The 13,792-nt window shown below is 40.4% G+C and overlaps 1 protein-coding gene across 1 annotated transcript in view; it reads left to right on the top strand.

The window, feature by feature from the left end:
* The window catches only part of Hdac9 (histone deacetylase 9), a 474,463-nt gene that overhangs the window by 409,566 nt on the left and 51,105 nt on the right, over nt 1–13,792 (top strand). The gene's annotated exons all lie outside the window — the stretch shown is intronic.

A 13,792-nucleotide genomic window follows, 5' to 3' on the forward strand; every position in this document is an offset into this window, starting at 1 on the left:
TGGGATATTGCATTTCTTTGGTTTGAATTTCTTCCTTAAATACTTTTTATCCTTCATTCCCCATGCTCAATCCCTGAGAAAGATTTTCTACTTACATTTCAACAGTGTCTTTTTAAAACAACATTCTTATAGAAAATAGGGCTGGAAGGATAACTCTATCATTAAAATGCTTCCAAGAAGACTTGAGTTTGACATTCAAAATCAACATGTTTTTTATAAAATGTCAGATGTGGTGGTTCAGAGAGTCACAGGACTGAGAAGGAGGAAGCAGGAAGACCCTAGGGTTCTCTGACACATCAGCCTCCTCTGTTCCATGAGGTCGGTCCCTGTGAGAAACCTTGCCTCAAAAAGAGTAAACAAACCCTGTCTCGAAAAACCAAAAAAAAAAAAAAAAAAAAGAGTAAACAAACAAACAACTCCTGGGGAATAACACTCAAGATTGGTTCTTGACTCTACTTGCATGCACTGCTTACACGCATGCATCGTGTGCACACTTATACTTGCATACCACATTCATATGAACATGCATATACACAACACAGTCACACATACACACACACACAAAAAGAATAGATATACTATAAGATACACCATAAGAGTATTTTTTTCATTCTTTTTAGCTTATTTACTTTCCTGAAACACATGCGCATGCACGCGCGCACACACACACACGCACTACAATGTAATTATGGATCCTAAATTGCAAAATCAGAGCTGTAATTAAAGCAACAAATCTGAGACTTCAGATTCTACCTTTGCTATTTCCCCTTGAACAATATGCTTAACTTCTTGCCTTTTCAACTCTAAAATGAGTATTTGCAAAATTTTGCATACACACTCTACAAAGTATTTATTAGGGAAATTATCCTGCCATGAACTCTATAGAAACATGAGCTGTCATTGCACAGTCAGTCAGTGCTTAATGATTTAGTCATCAATAGTTTAGTTACTATATATTGTACTCGGCTGGTCCTGTGGTAGGTGCTGAGATTTGGTCCCAAACTCCAGCTGTTTAAAGTCTCATAAGCGGTAGATACATTAAGGAGTATAAGGAAAAAATATGGGTGTGAGAACAGATGCACAGAGAGAACAGGAAGTTGATTACAATTTAAAGATGGATAGGAGAATGATAAGTAGAAGCTTGAAGTGTTGGGCTAGTAGTTGATGGAAGTATTTTCAACACATACATAACAGCTACGTGCTAGGTAAGTGTGCGTGTGGCGGAACATGGGAAGAGGAAACAAGGTCATGTCTTGAAGAACTTGAACTTGCTCTTGAGAATGTGAGAAGCAGCTAAGTGCTGTGCACTAAGCCCAGACTTCCCTGCTAGCGTGCTTGTTATCTCAAAACCCAGAGCTTTCTACTTCACATGCTTTCTTAGCCCTTGGAAGCCTCGTCATGAACGAGGTGTGTTGGCTGGAAAGGCTTTGCAGCATGCATCCTGCTACAGTAAGATGTCTCTTCAGCAGAGCCTTAGGAGAGGTCAGAAACCAGTATGTTTCTAAGCTTGACGATGATCTCCTATTCTCCACGAATGGATGCTTACCAGAAATAATGTGCTGTGCTCTTTATCACAAAGCGACCCATAGATATTGGCCTGGTTCAGGGACGTGGAGAAGCTGGGGGTGGGCAGGCAATGGCTTTTCACAGAATCCCTTCATAACAGAGATCTTCACAATTGTATGTTCTTCCAGTAGGCTCCACAGGGCCAATGGGGTGATCAGTGCCAGCAGTGGTTACTCTATCTTATTCCAACATGATGATGATGATGATGATGATGATGATGATGATGGAGAGAGAGGGGGAGAGAGAGAAGAGAGAGGGTGGGGGGCGAGAGGGAGAGAGAGAGTTTTAAGAATTTAGGATCCGTTTGCACTTTTCATTTTAAAGAGGAAGTCTGCCCAATAGTGAAGACCTTAGACTCTAGAGTCAGGAAGCCTGATGTCCTCTATTCTCCTTTACATGTATGTGAGATTAGGAACACTCCCAAATGCTCCCTCAACTCTTTATTTGCTCCTTCACAGAAAGCCACATACAGTGTTTTTCGTAGCTGCCTCGTAAGGTCAGCGTTAAGACTGAATGAAAAAAATGTCATTCTAAGGCCACGAACTTGTACAGGTCAAATACATCCGTGTCACTAAGTCTTATAGCTACCCTTTATTGTCGTTTCTCTGTATTCCCAACTTCATGAAGGACAGTGGGCGATCTGGTGTTTCTTAGCCTCTGGTATAGGGAGAGAAGTTTGGAGATTCAGTGCTTACATTCTTATCTCCAAGTTCAGCCAATCAGGAGTCTGTACAGACTCAAGTGTGTTCTCAGCCCCAGGTCTCAGAAACTCAGCATCAAGCCAGGATGGAGTGTAATTAGAAAGCCCTGGGCAAGACTCCTCTTCCGAGCTCTGGTTGCTAGGCAAAACTCAGCCCATGGTGGGTACCAACCTGAGGTCCTCATACTGTCTAGAAGCCACTGACATTCATACCACAGGTTTTCCTCAATTTTCCAGTCCTTCTCTATGAATTTTTACGCTTCATACATATCTATTGAAATTCCTCTTCTGTGGCCAGGTAGTGAGATTTGGGTTAAAATGGTTGGGTTGCTAGAGTATCCTTCCCTTCCCCATCACAGTGCCTCAAAGAGCTTTTTGGTACTTTCCAGTTCAACAGAAAAACAATCTGTCGTTCACGCTGTTTATCAGTGAAACCCCCAAGGAAGGCCACTACAGGATCAACGTCACTAGGGATACTCCACAGGTCCTGCCTACTGCTTTGTGTCATGGAAATAGAATTGTGTAGGCTTGGATAAGCTACCAATGACCTATACTGAGCACCTACCCTGACCAAATTCCACACTGAATTTGAGGATATTGCTCGGGTTCTGGTGGTTTATCTTAGCAAAATTGTCTTCAAAGAGGACTGTCTGGAAATGCAGGCTCCTACGTGCCAGGTTTATCAGAGCATTCTCTTCTTTGTTCTCCGAGTAGGGAAAGCATGTGATCCTGTTCTGCTCTGAGGGATGTTAGAACTAAATTTACTGAAAGATAATAAATTAAGAGTGTGATGCCATCTAGAAGATATCACATGTTTATCTAGAAGTGCTTTGAAACCGTGAATGGGTCTATGGGTTGAATCGACCAATGCTAGCTCTCAATATTGCCCCGCCGGCACGGTGCTGCCCTGACATCATGGTTGAGTGATGCCTGTCCTTGTGTCACCCGAGGAAGCTTAAGCAAAGGCTCACAGATGTAACACTGCCTCCAAGTGTCCTCTGCATGCACTTACATTCTCTATTAAGCTTTATGTTGCTTCATTTATTCTGAGATACTCATATTTCTCCATGTCAACTGATATTCGTCTGTGGACAGGACTAATATTTCTCGGTTCCTGGAAGTCAGAACTCTAGTCTCAGCATCGTTGTTCTTAGAGATGCACTCAGGAGTTGCTGGTGCCATTTGGGCTGTTTGAACTACTGTTGTGGCACCACCACTGCCTAAGATGATCTGCTTTTGCTCCATGCTTGGTCACTTATGGACAGAGACACCAATACAAGGATAGACTCTGTGTATTTGATTAATTATTGGAAACAGCAGTAAAAGCTAGTGATTGGCAAATCAAGTTGCGATTTGGGTTTGCCAAAAGAAGGGTTTCTAGAGATTTTCCCCCTCATTGGTTTTACACTTGCATATTTTAGTAGAAATTGAATTCATATGATTCTGTGCTTCTGGTTTGTTTGCACTTAACACAACAAAGCAACAGTTCGTAAACAAAGAAGAAGAAGGAGAAGAAAAACAGATAAGAGCATGAATGCACATGCACACACACACACATACAGAGAGGAGAAGAGGAGGGAGGGAGAGTCCATCTTCGAGATGGAAGTCTTATCCGAGAACATGACCAGTATTAATATAAATGCCGTTGGCAAGGAACGGTGTGGAATGAGCTCCCTGGGCATCTGGATCCCACTCTAGTTCTGTTGTTGTCTGCTTGCCCTCATAATTGATATTTAGTGTCTAGCTTTCTCACTCTTAAAATGAAAAAAAACCACTAAATTATACACAATCTTGATTTCTAAATCTGAAACTACAAAGTTAAGAACTCCTCATTAGAAGAGAAGGCCCGTGGATGTGTGTCAGTGGTGGAACGCTCACTCGGCGCTCCAGAGTCCCCAGCTAAACCTGCAGTGCTAAAAACCAAACAGAAAGGCTCCAAAAGCAGAGTCCCACACTTGCAGGCTTTGCTCTATAGAGCCTGCTTAGGATTTTCAGTGTCTTTTGATTCTGCACTCAAGTCAAACCTGTGCGGTAGAATAAACACGATTTAGTTATATCTTTGAGTGATTAATGAGGTTTGTGCGGGATTTGTATCATCATGTGCCCACTTGACACATCAGGTTTATGTGAAGGCTTCAGTAGACACGACAATGCATGACAGAGCATGACAATGCATGACAGCACATGACAGAGCCTGACAGCACATGACAGTGTCTGACAGCACATGACAGAGCATGACAGTGCATGACAGCGCCTGTCAAGTTACTTGTTTAGATCATGGATGGATGGGTTGGTGTGTAGTAAAAATATCAGTCAAGGTTTCTCACTATTCTTATTCTTGAGAAGGCAAGTATTCATCTTACTGTTCAGAAATAAAACAGGGAAATAGTCCATTGTTTCAGACTTTACTTAGAATCCAGTGCAAACAGTCATTTTCTTTCCGAAGGTACCAAGAATGGAAACTTATCTACTTCCCCGAGCATCACCAACTAGAAGAGTAAAAGGATTTTTACTGGATTTGAAATGCCTTCTTTAAAACATATGTAATATTTATAGGGCAGTTTGGAGTTAGCCAGCTGAAAGATTTAATGATAATAATCTCCATATTTCTTCTAAAATTGATTTCCGGTTTCAATGAACTTGGAAAGAGTCCTGGGACATCAAATAAGTCAAGATCTTAACATGAAATGAATCTTCAGAATATGTCCATAGATTTGCATTTTAAACACGACCAGGAAAAAAAAAATATATCTTTACCCATTATTAAGGTGATACTTTAATGAAATTTTTTCATTTACATGAAATGGACCTTTTTGGCTACAGATGAAAGAATTTTATGGTAGCGACAATGGTTTTGTGAGTTAAATGATCCCGATATCATCAGGAACGAATCACAAGTGCCTACCATATGAATTACAGCACCATGCGTCTTAGAAAGGTATTTTTGTGGCAGGCGTTCCTCCCATCTGCACAATCAGATTCCGCTTTGAAGTCCTGCTTGAGAGCCTCACAGGACATGAGACTGCCACATGCTAGCCGTGCCTCTCTCTCAACTGCAGCGTGACTGCTTCCCTCGAATGAGCATGCTATCTTAATGACCAAGGGGAATAGGGAGAGAAAAGGCTGCAGATTTTATAATTAGACTTCACTATAGAGGCATTCTTCACTCATTTTCCTAGATAAAACTATAGAGATTATGACAACTAATGTACAATGTTAAATTTCAAATAAACTTGGGCAAGATCATTTGACTTCTTTGATCTTTTCTATATGGAATATACAATGAAGTCTTTGCAAACATTAGGCCACAAATGAAGCCAATCTGCTAATAAATGAGCATATTAATATTGTGTCATATAGCCATGCAATAAAGAGTCACAGAGAAATGATGAGAATCCTAAGATAATAGTGCAACTATTTCAGGGACCCTGACTACTGCTGACTTCCCCCGGTGCCTCTGGAGAATGGCAGTGTTGGCAATGGCGGAAGGTTAGCTGTGGTAACACTTGTTGTTTGGGTTTCCTCCTTGATGCATTTGTAGAACAGACAGAAAACAATGCTTAAGTGAGACCTGTAGTGAACAGAGATGGAAGTCAGCAAAACTGGAGCCTCGTAAGTCCACGTGAGGTGACTTGTCTAAGGGCTCACGGTGTGGCATTATTCTGTAGCCATCAAATCAGTCATGACAAGGGTATGTTTTCTTGGTATTTGCCTCATACTCAACTTGTATCTGTGTTATGACAGGGTAGCAAGATAGAAATGGACACTAAATTGCAGTTTGGAGAGAATTCCATCTTCGCTCTGTGGTAGATTTCCCTCAACTTTCCAGCAACATTTGCCATTTCATACTAAAAACAAGCTTTCGGGGAGGCTCTCAAACACCTCTGAGTTCTCCCAAGAATATTTGGGTTGTTTACACCAGGCGTTACCAAACTTAGATCCTTAAAGAATCAGGCTTAGAAAATACTGCCTGTGCCGGGCAGTGGTGGTGCACACCTTTAATCCCAGCACTCGGGAGGCAGAGGCAGGCGGATCTCTGAGTTTGAGGCCAGCCTGGTGTACAGAGGGAGTTCCAGGACAGCCAGGACTGTTACACAGAGAAATCCTGTTTCAAAAACACAAAAAAGAAAGAAGAAGAAGAAGGAGGAGGAGGAGGAGGAGGAGGAGGAGGAGGAGATAGGGAGGAAGGAAGGAAGAAGGAGGAAGGAAAACACTGACTGCACATCATTCTTGCTTTGCTCTAGATGCTTCAGCCTGTATAGCTGTGTCATGCCCTATTGTAAAGAGAGGAAACTAATCATAATAGAAATCTATCCCTAACAACACACAACAATCCAGGAATCACCATAGAATGACTATTTTTATTATACGTGCTATAAATGTCCTTTTAATCTGTTATAAAACTTAACAATAATAACAAATACATAAAAACATAATTGGCTGGTATATTAATGTATTCAAAATGACATTGAGGATATGAGATATGTTTCCACTATAGAGACATTTTAGCATGTAAATTAAAAAAAATATAGCATGGTTTTCTTTTATTTTTGAAATAAACAACAATGAAGTACAAAAAAAGCAGAATTTATTATCACTGGTTGACAGAAACATGGATTCATATTATATAGTTGCTGTATAATTATTGTTATTTAACTTATTTATTAAATGAGAGGCAGGTATTTTATAAAATATAATAGCATATGGCACATTTTTCATGTATTACATTGCCATACAATGAAATTTTTTACTTTAACTATTTTTGAAATGATCTACAGGGGATGTACTGATTTTGGTTTTTAAAATAATTTTCCGTTAAAACAATTAAAATGAAGTTATTTTTAGCTCTTGTCACCTCTGCTCCTCTCAAGCAATCTGGTCGCCTTAAAGTAAAGGCTTGGAGCTGTGCCGATGGGAGAGATGGATTTTTTTCTGTCCTAATACTTAGCTATTCTGTATATAAGGTTTAATCTCTGAGATCTCTAAGAGTAACTTTCCATTCCAGGCAACTTTTCTGAACTCATGAGAATGCGGCACAAAATGACTTCTTTGGCAGAGCAAAGACACACAGCATGGCAGGAAATCTCCCTGAAATTGATAATTCAACCTTTTCCCTATTTACAGTTCATTGGATTCTTCTTAAGGAGAAAAAATCCGCATTTTCTTCTACTAAATCAACAGGACTGAACAGGATTTTAAATTTAAAACGCTTCTCCATTCTCTGCAGCAGTCCTGTCTGTGTTTCTATAGCGCTCCAGTGCATGCATGTAGATGACGGGAGAAGTGTTTCCCACAAGTCTCTGCATTGAATACTTGGTCCCCACCGTATGACATTGACAGATGAGGTTGTAAAACCTTTAGGACATGGGCCCTAATGGGCAGTCAGAGGGCAGTGGGGGTGGAGCTGAAGGATCGTAGGTGTGCTAGTCTTGTGGCAAGAATTCCCTGCTTCCTGATAGTCTACACATAAACAGCTGACTGTGTAAGCCACTCCTACCACCTCCTGTATGCTGTGATGGTTGTGCCCCCAACCACGAACCAGAGGAACTCCTTCTTCCCTTAGAGCAATTCTGTCAGCTCTTCTGTCACTGATGAGAACAGTAACCAAGCTGTGTTTGGTTATCAGGAGAAATGATTGGCTTTGTTGTACCTTCTCTCTGGCATCTGTAATTTCACACACGTAAATTCCTTCCAAAAAAAAAGCACCAACCACGATATATGCAGTCTATCAGTGTATAATGTATACAGTCTAGTGATATAATGTAACATATAACATAGTAAATGGTGACAAATCTATCTTGGAAAACACCACACACACACACACACACACACGTATGCTTACACTGTTTCTCACTGAATTCAACAGTAGAAATTAGAGGTAGCAGGGGCCTGTCTAGGGTGGTTTCCAGTAACTTGGTGTCAATACCTGGGCCTGTCCACATGGCTGTTACTCTCTGGAGCTTCCGAAACTACAGGTCCATTATCTCTGCAGTCCAGGCTTTCTGGACTCCTCCGTGCCTTGTGTCACACAGACAAGTTTCTTCTCTGGAGGACTCAGCCCACCAGACCTCACACGCAGGGCACTCTCTCTTCCTTGAGGCTGAGTTTTTAACTCTGGTGGCTATGAAAAGTGAGAAAAACTTTTGTGATGTTTGTGAACCTAGAAGTAACATGATAAAATGAATTGATAGATTTTAAAACTAGCTACCTAGACTCTAGTCAATCAGATACAGAGACACATGCCCAGGCCTAGCTTCTATTCAAACTCTCCTGTCCTGAAAAGAGATGTCTTGGCATTCATTGGTCTCTGTTCAGCTGATGTTTTGTTGCTTCATACGTGTGCAGTAGAAATGAACACAAAAGAGCTTGGGATGATAAAGAATGGCAGCGTCGTCCTGAATTGCTGACTGAGATTAGAAGGGAACACTTTCATTTCTTTGCCGTACTTGGTGTTTTTTGAACACGTAAGCGCCCGAGCTCAGCTGCCACCATCTCTGACTCCGGGGATCACATGGGCAGCACGTGAATGGAAACAAAGCCTGGAGGGAGGAGGAAGAGGAATTTGGAGCGAGATCAAAGATTAGCCCCATTCCACTATTCCCTCCGACTTTTTACCATCCAGTCTAAATTTGGCATTTTATGAGACATTTCTTTTATTCTCAAAGGTAAAACTAAGCTTAAATCAATCTGGGATTCCTCTGCCCTTGCTGGGAGAAATACACACAATTTGATTTGCCAATGAGACTTTCGTCACTGTATCTCCAATTTCTAGGAGTAATCAGTATGAAATACAGAGTACATGGGCTTGTGTTAGAATTCTATCATGAAAACAGCCACTATAGCCCTGGTTAAGTTCCAGAAGAAGCTCTTTAGAATGCTTTATATTACCTGTGACCTTGTCTGGGATATTCTCTGTCTCCCCATGTTGTTGATGCTGGCTGGGGCGAGGACACTTCTGAGCACCTCGCATCTCCTGTTTCCTGAGCATCTCTTCTCCGTTCCTACTCCCTGGGTAACAATGGCGCTCGCTGTCATCAGCCTCATGTGACGAGGCCAGTGTGAAATGATCAGCAGCTCCACAGGCAGTGAGGGGTACTGACAACTAGGAAGCTGTTATTGTCTGCTTTCCGTGTACTGTTAAGCATAATTTCCCAACCACATAAGAATATAGGACATGTAGAAGGTGACTGTCTTGACTTCCATCTGAACAGTAGTTAAGCGGTTAAGACTGACCTTACAGTGCTTTAGGGGATTTGTGGGAAAGCCATCTCAGGGGTCATAGCTGAGATCAAATGTTAGACCACAATCAAAAACTCTACACTTGATTGGGTGAATGCTCCAGTTCATTCCAGAGCATAAAACAGTGTTGTTTATTATGTTTTGTTGTTGTTCTGACACGGAAGCCACTTTGCGAAGGCTTGTGTTCTTTTTCCTCGACCATCCCATTGGTCCTAGCTTTGTCCTACCAACGATAGTTCAGGGATTTCTTGTCATGCACGTGTTCCATGGAAAGCAGCCCAGACATGTGTCTAGACGATGCGCCTCTGTGTTCAGATTGATTCCTGCAGTGTCAGTCTTTGGTGTGTGCAGGCATGCACAAGTGCTCCAAATGTGCACTGTGTCAGTGAGAGGACGAGGAACCGTGTGCTCTCTGATTTAGAAAGAGTAATAAAATAAACTAAAAATTGGAGTTTGTGAAAGCACCAAGTAGGTGACAAAACTGAAGAGCGGGAAGACCATTGATTAGCAAAAGGTGAGAGAAAGAGGGGCTGATGAGGTCGAGCAAATGGACTTCTTAGAGCAGTTGCCGTAATTCCTGTGGTATTAGGGTAGAGGACACATGGCATTCTGCCTTTGTCAGACTCCACAGACTTGTAAGACACAAAGTGTGAAGCGTGACTGTAGACTTCAGTTCATGAGAATATATTATTATTCACTTGGAAACTATAGCGAATGTAAAATATTGATGAGGACTAGTAACAGGAAGAGGAAGGGAATATGGGATACAATCTGTACTTCCTAATCAATTTCTTTGTAACTTCCAAACTGCTCTGATAGATGTAATTTAGTAATTATTAAAGTGTATTTGGTTTAAAATTAAGCATTCTCTCTGTAAGTTCAGAAAATCTAAAACAAAACTCACGCTGAAACAATTCTTTTGTTTTTATGTATTTACTGTGCAGTTATTCCTGTGAGTGGACAGGTTTGTATGATATGATGAGTTTAAAAAATATTGAACAAGAATATTCCAATTTGGCAACATGAAAGAGCGTGTGTCTTCTAATACTTTGACTTAAAATATCTTAAAACATTAAGGTAAATATAAAAACGTACCTCCAGATTTATTGATGACATATGAGGAGCTGAAGGAAGTTGAACAAATACTAGAGATGTTAGTTAGTTAGTATTTGTCCCAAAATCTTCATTTTCTGAACACTGTTTCTTGGATGCTTGAACAGTCAAAGCGTGATCCTATAACGGGGGAGGGATTGAAGACCAAGAACAACAAAATGCCAACTCAAACGAGAAAAACCGCAGGGGAAAGATGGCCAGCCTATTTGGTCTATCATTAGCAAGAGGAGAAAAGAAAGCCAGAAGGAAAGAGAGAGCGAAGAGGTGAAAAAAAAAAAAGTCAAGCTACTTCCTCATGAATGTGATCAAATTTCTGGTCCATGTTTATGATAAGCATGCAGAATAAAAATTCTAAATCAACTCTTGAATTCACGATGGTAAAATGGACCTAGATGATGGTATCTTAAGCATTTAGCAGAAGAAGCTAAACTACACTCTACTGGGCTTGAAAGACAGATGCTACATTCAATAAAATATCCTTGTTAAGTTTGATATAGTCAAGTATAACAGAACAATGGGTTAGAAGCAACTGAATTATTTCCCTCATCATTGCCAAACCTGTAGCAGAGCACCAGTACAGTTGGTTTCAGCGAACGGTTCCGTACTTATAGCTTCTAGTGGCCTCCTTACCAGGAAAACAAACAGAGAAAAAAAACCCAAATATTTAGAGTATTCTTTGGAGTTCTCCTTTTCTTAAAGGCCCTAATGTCAATCAAGAGGTTATCACCTACTCACCAAAAGACCACCTGTGGGTACCATCCCCTCAGCACTCAGGATTCCATCACATCCATTTGAGGAGAGTGGGAATGTGGTCACAGACGCTCGGTCTCTTGCGCCAGGCTTCAAAGATTTCTCATATATCAACTCTATGTAAACTTGATAGACAAAAAATAAAAGCAAAAGAAAACAAAACAGAAGTAAGAAACTAAAAGAAACTGGAGATGAATCAAGACAAAAAAGGAAGAGCCAACTAATATGAAAGAATTTAAATACAAGGTGCAGCAAGTAAAACATGCTGAAGGAAATGCAGTGAATGCATAGACGACACAAGCACAGAACAGGAATCTATAAAATCAACTGGGAAATTATGAAATATAAACAAGTAGAAATGCTGCAATTAAACAATATAATCTCTCCAAGTTAATAATAGGGCCGGGCATTCATGGTGCACACCTTTAATCCCAGCACTCGGGAGGCAGAGGCAGGTGGATCTCTGTGAGTTCGAGGCCAGCCTGGTCTACAAGAACTAGTTCCAGGACAGGCTCCAAAGCTATAGAGAAACCCTGTCTTGAAAAACCAAATAAATAAATAAATAAATAAATAAATAAATAAATAAATGTAATGGTTCTAAACAACAGGTTCGAAATTTCTGAAAGAAAAAGTTTGAAAGATAGTTCTGAAGGAAAATAATCTCTGTAAAAAGAGAAAATATTACTCAGAAATCTACGTGGAAAATATGAAAGAATTTAAGAGATATTGGTGACAAAGTTTACATATATCTCATTGGAGTTAGAAATAATAAAAGATAAATATGAAAACATTTTCAATAAATTTGAGAATGTAAATGATTGAATGAATTCATAGAAAAATATAGTTGAGGAAGAAATAGCACAAATCGTCCTATAATCCTTCAAAAAATGAATTAATAGTCAAAAACCTTTGTCATAGAGAAGTCAAAGCCTAAATGACATTAGAGGAAATATTTATTCAACATTCTAGACCAGATAACAAAGGCAGGACTCTCTAGCTACACCACAATCATAATCAACAAAAGAATGGAAAATTAAAGACGAACCCCATTTGTGAACGTAGATCGATACACCCTAAGAAAATACTGGTGAGACGAATTGGACTCTCACAGAAGAATAATGTATCCAAAGAAAGCTTGTTTTATGTCACATGTGCAAAGATGGCTTCATGACGGAAATGCTGACGAATGCCTCTAACTCACAATATTCCCAAATGTTCGGGAAAAAACCCAGTTCGTGTAGAGGAAAAATGAAACCAAATTCTACAACTATTTAAATAGGAACTTCAACTCAAACTAGAAAGGGAAAGCTCCTCTCTTACCCCTAATGAAACAATCATAATAAGACACTGTCATCCACCTGCTCAGCAGTCCCACCGCAGGCTGGGAGGGGTGCGGTAGAACAGAACTGGAAGTCTTGTGGGCACTGCTGTTAAGTGTGGGGCTGCTGATGGACCTTTGGAAGTAATCTGGCATTACTTAATGGTTTTAACTCACAACTTCATTCCATTCTTACATATGTGCAACAGAAGACCTTCATAGGATAATCTTGGCAACGTTGGTTGCAACAATAACAAGAACAAAAAAGAAAACCCTAAAAGTTTTGTAACAACACCACCGAATATCTATAGATAGAAAACTGGGCAAGTCAATTCTGTAGAGATGAGATTGCCTACTAGACAGCAAAGAGTTGTAGCTTCATGCATGCACAGAGTAGAGAAAGCAAGATTCACAAGGCAAGGAGAGCAAGCTGCACACATATGAAACTGCTTTTGTAAGGGTGGAAGGCAAGCAAATTAAAACAAAGGAAAACAATAGAATTTAAAAAGCGAACTCAGACTCCTCATTCCCACATGGAAGGAGCCGACGCTACTGGGGAACAGCACATACAGGCTTTCGACAGAAGGGCTAGCACTATTTTCCTTGAGATGCAAGTGAAATTGCTGTCAGTTCATTCGTAACTTATTAATGTGTAGATGTTATTTATTTATCAAGCATTTTATAGCAAAAGACTATTGCTATAAAATTGAACCATGTGTAATCGTCAAGTTTACTAACTTTTCTTTTATAATTATGATTAATGAGGGAGACAAGAAGCCCGTGACAAACAAATGGGATGGGTTACCTTGTTAACATGATCTGTGTGTGTGTGTGCACGCACATGTGCACATCTCTGGGGAAGGGAATGTAGGGCCACGTACAGCCTAGTCAAGCACTTTACCACTTGTTACTTTCAGAGCCTCTTCAAGTTTGTCACCAGATGGTTACACACCCTGCTGGGTGAGGAGACAGGTGAAGAACGCAAGTCTTGAGACAGTTCCTATCTGTGGGGTCTTGGGCTTTCAAGTCTGTAACACTGAGAAAAGAAGATGGGTGTTACATGAGGTGCCACTAGAACGTGCTGAGAATGCTGAACAGGAACCCTA

The sequence above is a fragment of the Chionomys nivalis genome, chromosome 10 (assembly GCF_950005125.1).
Source record: "Chionomys nivalis chromosome 10, mChiNiv1.1, whole genome shotgun sequence".
NCBI lineage: Eukaryota > Metazoa > Chordata > Mammalia > Rodentia > Cricetidae > Chionomys > Chionomys nivalis.